Genomic DNA, 15,584 nt, shown 5'->3' with positions numbered 1-15,584 from the left:
GAATATAATTATTTTTTACAAATGTTATAAGAGCCAAAATCAAAAAACATAATTCATGTGGAAAAAATATTGACAAATATTACACAACACATAGAGCACAAAATTGTACATAAATTGACACAAACAATTATTCAACCATTTCAATTAATTAAATCTGTACTTCATTTGTCCTTTTACATTGAAAATGTGGCTTTAATGTCTGCATTCTCCACTAATCAACAAAGGAGATGATTGCATCATAGTCACATCAAACCAATATGATCATCCATTTCTAAAAGATGTGTACCAAGATAACTCCTTATAGGTATTATTTAGCAATTCTAGCAACCTGCCAAATAAAGAATAGGTTGACACGTTTCGGCCCCTTATAATTATGGGCCTCTTCAGGACCGTAGGTGAGACCAGGAATTTCTATGTCATAATAATGTAGTATTCATAAAAGTCTGCTTTTACTCAGGTGACTCTTTTGTGCAGAGAATGAAATATCCTTCCAGCTGAAATCTTAACAGGACTCGTGTAGTCTCTCCAACCTCTTAGCTGTTCCACATCGTAAGCTGTAAATTATGCTGACACATGGCCGAAGGCTGCGTTCTTGGCGTGGGATTGGGTGCTCATGGAGGGTTGGCCGCAGGGTTGCGTTCATATAGAGGGTAGGCTGCAGGGCCTGGCTGCAGACCAGGCCCTCCAGTCAATCTCCACTGCACACGGCCGAAGGCCATGAGTGCCATGGGGTTTGATGCTTATAAGGGGTTAGACGTAGGGCCTGGCTGCAGGCAACAGTGGTTTATTTAAAGTAAAGTAATTCAAATTACTTAACATTAAAAAAAAAAAGGAATTCACTTAAAAAAACAAATGTTACAGGGACTTTATAGCTAGGTTCTGAATTTACACGGACAAAACCATCGAAATTCAGCAGTTATAATTATGGTTAACTCAAGTAACTATAAATTATGCCCTAAGGTAACTAGCTAGCTAGCTCACAGCCTAACCCTGCACTGCTAATTACCCCTCATTTTACATTGCTATTGACATCTTTGATGACATCATTGATAATATCAGTGTAACATTTGCAGTAAAATTATTGAGAAGAAAACTGTACATCGTGGGGCATTGAGTTATATTTATCTTAGAGCAATAATTAAAGGTATTTGAGATAACCATACTTATAACTGATCAATTTCTAAGGTTTTGTGGTTGTAAATTCAAAACCTAAATGTAACGTCCCTGAAACATTTGATTAGGTAAGTGAAAATATATATGTGTGTGTGTATAGATATTTATATGTATGTATGTAACTATATAAATAAATATTTATTATGTATGTGTACTGTTATACATATATAATTATATACAGCTTTATTTCAGTGATTGAAAGATCGTTTTTTCATTTAATAATACATTTATTTTTTTAAATATACATTGACAAGATAACATTTTGTTTTTAAATAATGTTTTTGAATTAATTAAGGACATCACTTTTAACCAAATGTACTGTATATTATATGTAAACATATTAGTGAGTGGGTATTTTTCTAAACATGAATAAATATTAAATTATGTAGATTAAATTAATATATCGAAATAATTAATTTTTGAATGCCCATCTATTAGAAGAATTAATGTGCTGTAAAATTTTGATTTATTATTTGCTGGTGATCAGTAAATATGTTTAATAAATTTACATTTATTATATACATGAATACATTTTTATTATTTCTTCCTTATATCCGGGTGGTGGAGACCTCCACCAAGAAATGAAAAGTTACTAGTAGTAATTTTGCACTCTTACATTCTATCGTAAGAGGCTCCACCAGCTCTTTTGAGGACCCTAAGACATGTAATACTACACTTAGGTATAACTCCAGGGGCAGCTCCTCCGTTAGGGTGGAGAAGCATCATCCCCCCTCCCCACCAGCAGCAGAAGCGGCAAAACTTTCATAATGAGGGGATAATAAACTATGTTAATTATACCCTCGTTGTGAAAATGGCGGGGCATCTGGGGTGAGGAGCTGTTAGGGAAGTGCTTAACACTCCCACTCACACTGCATGCATGTTTGGCTGACCGGCTTAGGCCGGCCAAACACACATGCCTGGTAGGCTCTCTCCAGCCTGGCTACACAGTTGCCGGGCTGGAGAGAGCCTGCATAGGCTCCCAGTCTGCCTGGGAGTGCCCAGCCAGGGCGCTCCCTGCCAATCCTGATGCTGCTTCGGGCAGCGTAAGGATTGGCCGCAGGGCAGGCTGGGAACCTGTGCCTGCGTGCAGCCAGCAGGGAAGAGGAGCGTGGAGCGGGACAGCGCCAAAAAGGTAAGAGTTTTTTATTTTTTATTTAATTTATTTAAATTTTAGATGCTCCCCTCCCCCCACACGCGCCACAACCGCCTTGCTTCTTTCGAGCAAAGCGGGCCACAACTGTATAACTCTCCTTTCGGAAATGGTGAATAGTAAAAAAAAGTCCAGTGCTTCACCTCGGTGTAGGAGAAATTAAACACACGACCATATATACACGTGTATATTGACCTTTGTGCATCAGGCCCGGTGTGCTATACGAATTCAAATTAAACAAAAAGATCGAACAAAAGAGTTACTTCTAGTTCAGCGATTAATGTGTTAAGTGTCATTATGTTCTACCTCCGTGCCAGGCATTTGGTATGAGATTACTTGAATTTTAACCGTCTAGCTCTTGTTGGGTTTAGCATCTTTCACTTTTACAGACAATGTCTGGCGTAACTTTCTGAATGTCCATATTTTATATTGCTAAGTACAGCACTGGGTATAGGACGAGGAGAGCAATCGAGTAGAGACAGATGGTAAATGGTTTGAGATTGGCACATTTTGATAATTGGAAGCAAAGTCATAAAATGAAGTGCTTCCCCTCGGGGACATGAGTGTAAAACCGAATTTTGTGCTCATTTTGATCAGAAAAAAAGACATTTGGTTCGTGTGTCATGATCATTTTTAAATTATTTGATGATTAGCCCATATGCATTTTTAATTCCTAATAATTTAATACTAAGCAAAAATATAATTATTTTAGTAATATCTGGTACTAACAAAATAAGCATTCTCCTTTGCGGTGACTTGTGATGCATTTTCCGAAATCATTCTTTATTTTCGAAAGAGTAAAATGATCCAAAAGGGAGTGTAGTATCACAATGCAGGCATCGCCTGGCAGTATTCAAGCATTCCTGCGGTGGGCGTGCAGGGAAGTTTAGCAAAACAAGACATAAATAATAGGAGCTCCATAAACAGTGTCACCACCACTATTTAAAGCCTAGCCCCATCAATTGCACCGGAGAGAAGAGCACATATTCTCATGCAGGCTACAGAAAATAATCAGATTTATATAAATTACTAAGAATGCAGAAGAAGTGGAAAGGCAGTGAGAGAGACTACCACAGGTCAAAGGATCATTCGAAGATATAACACCAAAAGGACAGTATAAGATATTGGGAGGTGTATTCACGGTTTTGTGGCGCAGAACAGTGCAGCAAGTTACCTTGGTGAGCTGCCCTGTATCACAGGGGAAGGTCAGAAATGTGTAGCATCTATGGCATACAGCACATTCCTGTCTTTTACCCATGCCCTGGTGCCATTTCGGCAGTCTAACACCAACACAGGCACCCTTGGTGCAAGGGTGCCTGTGTTGCATGTAGGATTGCTTTTTTGCCAAGAAGGGAAAAATTCCTCCACAAAATCTATCCTGGGAGGCGTTTTCCACTTTCTGTATGTGCTGCATTCTTCAGCACACATAGAAAGAGCAAATAAATAGGGAGAAATTGTGTTATTTCTCCTCATTGCACCTCCCCTGGAGGGTCTTAAGGTTTAGGCACATCCACAGTTTTGCAAGGTATTGTACATCTGGGAATGCATCAACATTTATGGATGTTGCATGAGAACACCCACCGCAAAGCCCATGGAATGCCTCCCTAATGCAGGGTAAGGCAACGCAGCAATTTGCGCTCCCTTGCCGTACTCCATCTTTATGAGTCTATTGCATGGGAACACCCACCACAAAGCCCATGGAATGTCTCTCGAACATAGAGAGTTACTCCATGTTTATGAGGCCACTCAAAGCCATACAAAGCTGCTTTGTATGACCTCATAAATATGATGTAGAGGTTTTGCACAACTATGGTGTCACAAAAAGTGATGCATTCATGGCTCAAGGGCCTCATAAATATGGACCTGGGTTATTATTTGGGGTAGGAGACTCCCCATCTTAAAGAAAACCCACAACTGTTGTCAGGATGAACTCTCAAATTCATTAAATTAACCTCAATAAATCCCAAACCAAAGTAGAGTAACATTTAATAAACAAAATGACAAACATCCAATAAGGAGAACTGGAGATATTAATTTTAAAATTTTAAATTGGAAATAGTGCCAAAAAGCAGAAAGCACCAATGATAGTTAATGAAAGTGATAGACTAGGACCTAGACACAATTTTAGGCTGGCTATATTGAAGTACAGGTTAAGACTGATTTGCCCTTGGCTGTGTCCAAACTAAGGTGACATTATGGGCAAAAGAACAATGGTCTGGAATGCCACGTCAGGCGATTGCCAGTGGTTAGAACTATTGCAAACACCCTTCCATCACCTTTTGTGTGTTCCATTTAATGATCTAAGAAATGTGTGTCCTGTGTTCACTGTACGACTGGAACCAAGCTACACCCAACTGAAAAGCCCCAATCAGGGCAAAACTAGTCTTGAGTTGCTTGTGTTCTGGCTCAGGGAGGAATGGGCTTGGCAGTTCTAGCTTGACTGTTCCTATTGAGCAGGATAAAAACTGATTTGCATATGGCTGGGTCCAAACTGAGGTAGCATGATGGGCAAAAGAACAGTGGGCTTTAATGGTGCTCCGAGTGATTAACAGTGGTAAGACCTATTGCAAGCATCCTCCTATCATCTTTTGTGTGCCTCACAATGGGGCCTTTGATCCCGGTGAAAGTATACAAGTCAAAGAGTTTAAAATAGTCCAGTCCATGTCTAGTTGGCATTGGTGAGAAGGGCATTTTAGGGTAAAAGCCTCTGAAAGCTTGTTTTGTCCCTGCAGCAACACAGGAGAACAGCCAACTGACCCTTAGTGTCCAATTCTTTGTTCTGGGTACAAGGGCTACTGACAGTTTTGTTGACAGGATTCAAATCCGATGTGGCAAAAGGATGCTCACAGCTACTATCCAGAATACTCTGCTGAGCTCACAGGAGCTATCCCTGCCCATACAGTTCAACCTATTATTTAGCTCCTGGGAGTTATTTCACACCTCATTTAGGCCAAATACAGGCCTAGAGTTCTGACGCATGAACGCATATTAGTCTCCAGGAGCTCCATGTAGGGTAAACACAACTTTCAAAAAGTTACTTTCCCTTGCCATTCAAAAAAACTCAGACTTCACCATTTAATTGGATTGTAATGACTAATAAAATAGTGGTTTAATTATTATTCACCTGGTCCCATTCCAGAGATGCAGCATTATTGGTTTAATCTGTTCCTGTTTTTTTTTATGTAGCACACCTAATTCTGTCACAATTAAAATAATTTTTGGAGCCTTGTCTCTGTAGTGACATAGCAAGATGAAATTTCTACAAGTACCACTTTTAAATACCATGAACTTGTGGGCTACAAGGACTACATAGGGGTGGTTTGGCAATATTTAATACGGATATCTTTAACTATCCAAAAGAGAGATGTTGACAGGTCATGCTGCAAGTTTACACTGCAGCAACCAAGCTACACAGGATAGGCCTGAAGTAACATTTGCATTGCTACTATAGTGCAAGACACAATGGCCCAGATTTAAGAGGGCCTAGTGCCTCCTTGCACCACATTAGCACAATTCTTTACACCAATGTGGCGCCCACCTAAGCCAAAATCGCAGTGCCAGATTTACAAAGTGGCGCTATGCATGCATTGAGTCACTTTGTAACCCTTTGCGCCACTTTATACCTGCGCGAGGCATAATGTATGCAAGGTGGGTGTTCCCCCATTAGAGGGACCACAAAAATGGTGCAGTAGAATCTAAGAGATTCCACTGCATAATTTCTTGCAGCTACTTTTAAAGCCTGCATACAGCAGGCCTTAAAAGAGGGCATACCATTGCTTTTAATGGGCCCCTATGTACTGTACAGGATTAGAGCCAACATTTTGGCACTAATCCTACACAGTATATCAATAGCATCAAAAATGTCTATGCTATTGACCCTACCCTACACCATGGTGCACCTTATGCCAAATACGGAGCACACATGGTGGCGGGAGAGAGTCGCTAAAGGATGCAAGAAAAGTGGAGTAACAGTGGATGCAGCACCACTTTTCTTGAATCAAGCCCAATAGGTGCTGCAGTCTTCAAGTGGCATTTAACTATCAGACCCTAGGTGTGATTTCTAACCATGTGCTAGGTACGTACAGGCAAGATAAATGTGTCAATCAGGAAAAGCCAATGTAATCATTTTATAAAGGGGGAATTCTGATGCCAGCAAAAATAGGGCACTGAAAAAGGTGAAAAGTTGGGGCCGACACACAGAAAAGGAAGATTCCCTACAGGGAGCAATATCCCCAAAGGGGCAGATTGAACTCAGATAATGCTGAGTTTATAGTAAAGAAGACAAGGGGTGGGATGCAACACCAATATGATGAACCCCTCCCCTGTGGTTTAGCAGCTTGAGTTAATGTGGGGGTGCCATTGTGTTAGTGGAACATAAGCTTCTTAAAATGTTGTTTATGGTTCCTAGACTTTAAGGGTCCTTAAACACAAGGTCATAAATATCACTATAATAGAATATTAAGATGGAGATGTGGAATGGTGCACCATCTGCTCACATTCTTTTCAGAATTTCTTTGTTGAAGCATTTTTTGGGCTACTCCCTTGGAAAGAGGGGAATAAAGTGGTTTGCACATGATGCACCAGTTTTGGAAAAAACAGATTAACATTAGTGATAACATGAATAAAAAGGGAAGAGTGGTAAAGAGCAAGGACTGATAAACAGCATCAAAAACATTTTGAAATATATTGCATCTCACGTCCATAAAAAGGCTGTGGGGATGAGGTAGGCCACACATACACACAAACAGGAAGACTGAATCGCAATAGTGAAACATATCACTCCACTGTCTATAGGAAGTCAGAGGTCTGTCCCATACAAAGGGGCCCCAGATTGGTTCAAATACTAAATTAAGTCAAATTATAGATTGGTTTCTCACACGTGACCAAAATCCACATTGGATTTCTTGAATCACTCTCCAAGTGAGAGGGGAATGTTAGTATTCCAGCTTGTAAATGTTGGGGATTTGATGCAGTTAGGAAACTGACAGACCATCTCCTCCATTGAGACATTATTCTTGGTACATCAGACACATCATGGAGGAGCAACATCTTCACTGAGGGGACAAAATCATACACAGAGAATTCTTCTATGATCATACCTAGAGAAAACAGAAAACGTGTAGGTGGAAGGCTTTCCAAAGCCTAAACCACTAGCAATCTCAAGCCTAAACCACTAGCAATCTGTCAGGCTGCATTTTACTCCAGGAAGGAACCAGGCAAATGTAAATCAGGAACCGGCTTGATCTTACAACAAACGAACAGTCCATCCCAAATCACCGGGCAAAGACCCCTCTGAACAGGAACATAGAGAACCCAATACCAGTTTTGACCATGCTAGTCTTCATCAATTATTCTGTTTACCTGTTATGGTTATAATGTTTTAGCGTATGTAATCTTTCACAGCATTTAAACATTTGAAGTAGATATCTGATATGCTCTGCAAATGTAAAATGGTTGTGATTAAAGGGTGTAACACAAGCAAAATGAAGAGGAGTAATAATGATCAACCCTGGCATCTGACTCTTCTAATCTTAAATGCGTCAGAGTCAAACCCTCTTTACATTTCATGGATGTGGTTTGGTACATGTACAGCTACCTTACCCTAGCAATGAATCCAAAGCTGTAATCCTTTCTTTCCCTGGTCTATAAAAGTTAGACACTCTCCACATAGTAGAACACTGCTCCACATGCAACAAAAGTACAATTTTGCTGCTAAGGTCATCTTTAACTCACCAAAACCAGTGAATAATTGTGCCTATTTTTCCTTGAAGAGTATCAGAGAACAAAGTTAACATGGAAAACTTGGAAGCCACAGGGTTCAGTCTGTCGGCGAGCAGCTTTGCCAAGATCTTAACATCCATGCTGATCATGGAGATTCAGAGTCAGTGTAGAACAACTACAAAATGGATGCCTATAATCTAAGAAAATAATTAACAACCACACTAGGATAAGTATTTAATACGCCCATTTGAGCATAATGGGTACGAAATAGCCAAACATGCATGAGAAAAAAGTTTTTTACTTTTAGCGATTGTACACAATAAATCAATATTCATAATTCATAATATGATAACACGTAAAATTGTCAAACATAGGGCTTCATTTACAACAAACTGGTGCATCGATCACAATGCACCAGTTTGCTTGCACCTCCCGGAGCCCCCTAACGACACAATGGTGGTGCTGTATTAACAATAAAGTGCAATATGATGCTCATTAGCACAGCTGTGTCAGAATTTCTGATGCAGTCATGGCGCTGTGCTGGACTAACGTCAAAAAGTTTGGCGCTAGTCCAGAAAAGCTCAGGGAGATCCATTTAAAACAGTTAAGTGTCACTCTAACACCTGCCCTTGAGCAGGTGTTAAAAAATGACGCTGGAAAGATGCAGTGAAATTTTGTAGATTTCACAGGGCCATTCCTGCAGGGGAACACCTTCCTTGCACACATTATGCCTGGCACAGGTAAAATGTAGTGCAAGGGTTTACAAACTGGCGAAATGGTACCATTGGTCCAGTTTGTAAATATGGCACAGGGTGGGGGACTTCTCTGTGCAGCCACAGTGTAAAACAAATGGCGTTATGGATGCGCAAGTGGTTGTAAACCATAGTTCATACTTTGAAGTATGACTTAAAGTGCATAACTGGGTCACAAGCCGTGCACACTATTAGAAACCTTCATTCAAACACACAGGGGGTCATTCTGACCCCGGCCAGGGTCGGCGGGAGCACCGCCGACAGACCGGCGGTGCCCCGCAGGGCATTCTGACTGCGGCGGTTCGGCCGCGGTCAGATGCAGGAAACCGGCGGTCTCCCGCCGGTTTCCCGCTGCCCTGCAGAATCCTCCATGGCGGCGGAGCGCGCTCCGTCTCGATGGGGATTCTGACACGCCCTACCGCCATCCTGTTCGTGGCGGGTCTCCCGCCAGGAACAGGATGGCGGTAGGGGGTGCCGCGGGGCCCCTGGGGGCCCCTGCAGTGCCCATGCCAATGGCATGGGCACTGTAGGGGCCCCCGTAAGAGGGCCCCACAAAGTATTTCAGTGTCTGCTATGCAGACACTGAAATACGCGACGGGTGCCACTGCACCCGTCGCACCTTCCCACTACGCCGGCTCAATTCTGAGCCGGCATCCTCGTGGGAAGGTAGATTTGCCCTGGGCTGGCAGGCGGCCGCCCGCCAGCCCAGGGCAAATCCCAAAATACCCTCAGCGGTCTTTCGACCGCGGAGCGGTATTTTGGTGGGGGAACTTTGGCGGGCGGCCTCCGCCGCCCGCCGAATTTAGAATCACCCCCACAATCACTATTAGCCACGCACACACTATTAATCCATTCACAGCTTCTGCTCAAGAAGCAACAGATGAAAAAAAGGTCACTTCTATCACATTAGAACAAATATACCACTTTCCACAAAATGTCAAGAAAGAGATGTATTCAAATTCTGGCACATTGGTTTCCTGAAAACAATCCAGCTGAGATGATAACAAGGCAAATGTTACAAGATATCTACAAGTGACATTTATGAATCAACTAACATCCAATATTCCTATTGTGATCCTTCCTTTCCCTGGGGCATGCCGATGCACCTTTCTATGGAACCGGACAGCAGGAGCCACCCTCTTCAGACCACACATTTGGGATATGGAATATTGTTGGAAAGATCCCTTAAAAACACAGAAAGAATGGGCTTTGAATGGAACTACTCCCAACCAGGGTTCAAAAAGGAAAATGATGTAATGAGTCAGCTCACAGTCATAATGGAGAATTAAAATAGCCTATGCTACGGTTTAAACATGTGACTCCCATGCTAACACATATGGTGAACCGATTCCTGCACACACCGTCTTGGCTCTCAGAAGGAGAAAGAAACAGTCTTTAAGACAATAAACCTGGTGGATGCATGAATGATGACACTGATCGCTCAAACTTGCATTGTCCGTGGTCGGGAAAAAACAGAGTCAATGGCCATAGCAGTAGGTGTTACTCCCACTTAGGGAGTAGCTTGATAGTAATCCTATTGGAGTCTGTATGGATATACCCATCATAGTTCCCTCCATGACAACAGGGCTTGTTGAGCTTCTAGAACTTTATGGGGAAGTCTCCCAACCATATGCATTTCCAGTCATCATATCATGCACAACGTTAGTACTTCTTCTGCAGTTATACTGACTTTCAAAAAAATTCACCAAAGATCACAAAGCCCTCCTTCTTGGTCAGCTAGTATTGATATGTTTTCTTGTTACATGTTTCATATGCAGTTTATATTTAGAAATGTGCATGTACCTTCACTTCATGGGCACAAAAACACATCTAAAATCCAGTAGCAACTAAACAGATGAATTGTCTGAAAGGCCACCCTTGAGTATATAGATTAATAAGACATTCTTGAGAAGAGAGCTGGAAGTTAGAAATAACAATGAATACAGGTACCAGTTGATGCACACTCTAAACAAAGGTGTGTTTATAGACCCCAGTGTGAGCTACTCCACGTGGGTCAACCAGAGCATCATCTTTAAATAACTCTTTGAGGATCCCTCTATCTCCAGTCATATCCCTAACAGGGTTCATGATTTTGTTCTACACCCCAACAAGCACTGCCTAGCCATACCTAATTTGATTAATGTTTTGTAGCATTTAGGAAAATCAGATTTTGCATACTTTTAGAGCATATATAGAGGTAACCAGAGAAGTCCATTTGTGAGATGAGCTTTTGAAAGAGAAACAGCCTGAGACCCTGTTTTCATGATGTACAGCGGTAGGCTTGCGACATAAGATTAGAATGTTTCTAATCTTGGGTTCACTAGGAAGCAATGGCGCTGCTGCTTGACTCAGCTGTTATGCATGCAAAAAGAGCTTTTACTTTCCAGTCTTGGTTCAACCATTCTGTTTGAGTTGATGAACGATAGGTCTTCTTCTGCAGACAATAGAGGAGTATTTTATGGCTAAGTTTTAAGAGTCTTTTGTGTGTGACATAACAAGATAGGTATCAAGTTGACAAGCATAGCCAGCATATTCCTGCTTTGAAAGATAAATTTTAGTAGTGTACGCAGTGGCCAAGGTAGCCGACTGAAAGTGGAGAATGAACACTGAGGGATGTAGTCAGCTGTGACAAAGCCAAGTCAACATTACAGCGTGGAGAAAAGATAGGCCCAGAAGGGTATGGAAGATTGCTGGTGGGTGGTAGGAGGATCTTGGGAAAGAGGGCCATGTTGATTGCACTCTTTTAGATGTGGATTAATAAGGTTGCTGATAGAGATGGAATTGCAATGTGGAAGGGATGAGGTGGTGCAGTAGTTGAGAGTGGAACCTAATCAATTCTACAAGGTTTATCTTATTCAAACTATGAGCAGTAAATCCAGCAGCCAGACCAACACCCCCTGTGGAGATGAGTCTGTACATGAGGGCAGTAAGTGAGCACAGGGTTACTAGAACTCAGAGTGGTAATATAAACTAGCAGGGAAAGCAACCGTGGAAGCAATGTTTGGCAAGATCAAGAGGGAGGACATAGGACAGTGATCTCGGGTGCTTAGAATAGAATGCAAGAAGAGGAAAGTATTGATGGTGGTCTATAGATAGTTGTATGCTTGGAGGGTAGAATGAAGCTATGTTTGGCACATTCTATAGCAGCTACTCAGGTGCATGGACCAGGAGACCACAGCACAGGGAGAGATTGCAGCCTGTGTAATAAAGACATGTCTGTGCTGTAGCACACATGGCGGGAAGTCTGAGTAGGTGGTAGCAATAGCACTAATGTGCAGCTGTCAAAAATCCAGACCACAACCCATGCATCAAAACACCACAGCTATAGACCATAGGCATCCTAATAAACGTGCCAATGCCAGCAGAAAACTAGTATGATTCATCTGGCACAGAAAGGCATCAATAATAGTGGCCTTTATGAACACAACAAAGCCTGTCAAGTTAGTATTAATTTACATGGGAGTGGACTTCATCATCTATTAGCCAACCCCCCATCCATCACCCCTTCTTTTTAGATTTATGGACTTTTGTGCTCTTACGACAGAGGTGTTAATCTGTGTTATTCTGATAACTTTTTGAAATACACAATTACAGTTCCTCAATACTGTTTCCGATGTTTACTGAGCCAGCAGTGAAACTCCATGCTTTGGGGTGTCTGGGCCCAGGTGTTGAGGCCTTTTATACTTGATGCCTGTAGCCTGGAAAAGCAATAAGTAACCAGCCAAGGGAGCATCTTCCAGGGTCATGCAAGCCCTATTTGGCCAAGCAGCTCTTGTGCTTTGATGACAATACTTGGGCCTGTGAGTACATCTAGCCCCACCGTCCCCAGTCAGCTGCAGAGTCTCTCACGATGACTTTGGGTTTTTCAGCACGCTAGTAAGGGTGGGATATTTAAACAACCAATGAATACTGCATCTGTTGCAAAATAAGTGTTTGACAGGAATTTGAATTTGTGTTTTAGCTTCATCCAAACATGAGATCCCATTTATTTACAGCAGTGACTTCTTCTGCAGCATTTCTACAAAGCTGGATTTGATGTTTATTGAGAGTAGCCCCTCCTTTCCTCATCTGTAACATGTATGTGTCTCCTATGTTTAAATACTACAGCATCTGTGCATGTCCACTCTGAGCAACAGCAAGGAGGCAGTGCATTTATGTCAAAGTGTGCCTTCAGCAGTTAACAAATTAACATTCTAGTAACTCTCCAACTTGATAAATCCTTCCACTAAGACAGAGTCCAGTAACTTTGGCATCACCTCACATTCCCAGTACTAAAGAGGAATACTTTGACACTGGGTACGCATGGCCATAAATCTAATCACAGTCTTCTCAGCTCCCCCATGGGAAGTAGTGACTCTGTGTCACTGTGTGTGTCACTGTGCACTTTGGCGCATTGATAACGCAAGGCTGATATAGTGTTTCATCTGGAGCTGGGGGTGCAGAGTTTGCTACTGAAGGCACTGCTAAAATTGGACACACATGACAGCAGGATGCCTTATCTTATTGCTATCACACACTGTTTCATACAGCCTAGCTTCTTACAACTTGGAGACACTGGTGGTAGTGAACAATGGGAAGTCCTGACAATGTTTTTCAAATGTAAGCAGGCATTTTTAGAAAGGGCACCATTGTGTTTCCATGGGATGATTTGGTGAGGAGGTGGCTGCATGCAATTGCAGCCACAAAGTCTATCACCTAATCTAATGGGGCTCTGCAGGCTGAATACTTTCTTCATTTGAGAAAATATGTAGGAGAGACTAGAAACTATGTGCTTGCATGTTACTTAGAAGTTTGCTATCAGCGACAGTGAGAGTGACCTGTGCCTGGGGACCTAGGAGCAGTGGCATAAGACATAATACAGCTGCAGAGTGATGGTTGTGCGGTTTGGTGTATTCCATGGTTTGAAAAGTGTTGTTGTTTTGTTTTATGAAGATTTGAGTGTGACGTACTGTTCCAGTGAATTGATACAGGTAATGCTTGAGCAGACGTTTACATTTTGTGTCACTAGATTGTTTGACTCCCTTCATCAAGGGAGTGAAAATATACTAAAAGTGAAACGCTGCATGCTCTACTGAGAATTTGCTTTAACCAGAAGCAAAACCACAACAAAGGAAAAAATCACAACTATGCGAAATTCATACTTGGTTTAGGTGAGAACTTGTTTTTTGGTTTGTATAAAGTGCTGATGTAGAGTGTATTATGACATTAGGTGTTACATCGGACATCCTTGGGTGATAGTCCCCCAAACATTTTGCCTTCACGCCTCCTGCTTTCTGAGCCTAGTTTTGCTGGCCTTCGTATTCTGTGTGCTTTATGGCTGCTAACCAGTGCTAAAGTGCTTGTGCTCACTCCCTAAAACATGGTAAAAATGGCTTACACCCAATTGGCACATTTCATTTGCTTATAAGTTCCTAGTAAATGTGGTACTACCTGTCCCCAGTGCCTGTAAATTAAATGCTACTAGTCCGTCCACAGCACTTATTGTGTAGTTGCAGCCTGTGGGTAGTTTTAAACTGCCTTTTTAAATTGTCAAAATAAAACCCTTGCCAGACCTAAAATTTCCTTTTTAATACATATGTCTGTTCGTTCGTTAGCTTTTTTTTCGGTAAAAGTAAAAACCATAAAAGCACACCACAATTCACAGTTTCATAGTTTTACAAGGCAACAAGCTATGTATAAAAAATTTCAGACATAAAAAATTGAACTATATAAAAAATGTTAAGCGTAAGCATTGTCCCTTTGAAAATTCATACCGTATTATATGATTATATGATCGTTTAAAAATGCAGGATTTTGCATGATAGGTATCAAAAGTCAAATACAAAACTAACCAGACATATCACATAAAATAAAACATTTCTATATAAAAATATAAAAGTATCTAAACATAAAAAATACATTTGAAAAGTGATAAGTGCATACATTAAGATTCACGGATGGGTTCGTCAGTAGCCACTCCCCACGTCTATTGTTAAGTTTTCCTCTATTTTTTTAAGCGTGTTCTGTCTACAGTGCCAAATAGAATCTAAATATTTTGCCAGACAACAAGCCACTAAAACAGATGAATCAGATTTAAGAATTCTCAAAGCCAGTGAGCAGCTCTTAAAACCCATTTTCCTACATAAAGGAATAATCCAACTGACTCTCTGTTTATGGTATGCAGGACATTGGAAGAGGACATGGGTTATGGATTCTTCCCTGCACAGCCCATCGGGCACATCTTAGAAGTGCAACTAGTGTTAGTCTATTTGTGTGTTAGGATGCGCAGAGGAAGAGAGCCTATCCTAAATCTAATAAACAATGCACGTGCACGTGGAGAGAGTACTATGTCCATATATTGCGCAGATTCATAGTGGCATTTGATTTGTAAAAAACTGCCCGTCATGGAAGATGATGAAACAGCAGACAATTGTGAAAGTTGGACATAGAGCCAAAATGCATCCTTCAATGTCTGTATTGCATTTTTTGGAATAGATGGCGGATCCTTTCAATAAGACCCCAAACCAAGTAGTGTGAAGGTCCGTTCTACATACGCACACCACTTGATTTTTGAACTAGTGTTATTGGCCATCAGGGTGACTAGCCCACATCTATAGGGAATAAGAGAGTCTAGTGACCATAGGCGAATCCAAAACAATAAAGGCCTGAGAGCAGCGATCTGACTAATGGGAGGCAGATTTAGATCCATTCGAATAGGGAGCATTGGGGTGCTGGAAGGAACTCTTAACAACGACCTTAAAAAAGAGTTTTCCACCTTTGTCAGATCGTCTAAATTGCAGTGGCCCCAC

The sequence above is a fragment of the Pleurodeles waltl genome, chromosome 3_1, assembly GCF_031143425.1.
Source record: "Pleurodeles waltl isolate 20211129_DDA chromosome 3_1, aPleWal1.hap1.20221129, whole genome shotgun sequence".
NCBI classification, from domain to species: domain Eukaryota; kingdom Metazoa; phylum Chordata; class Amphibia; order Caudata; family Salamandridae; genus Pleurodeles; species Pleurodeles waltl.
This window is presented reverse-complemented; position numbering follows the sequence as displayed.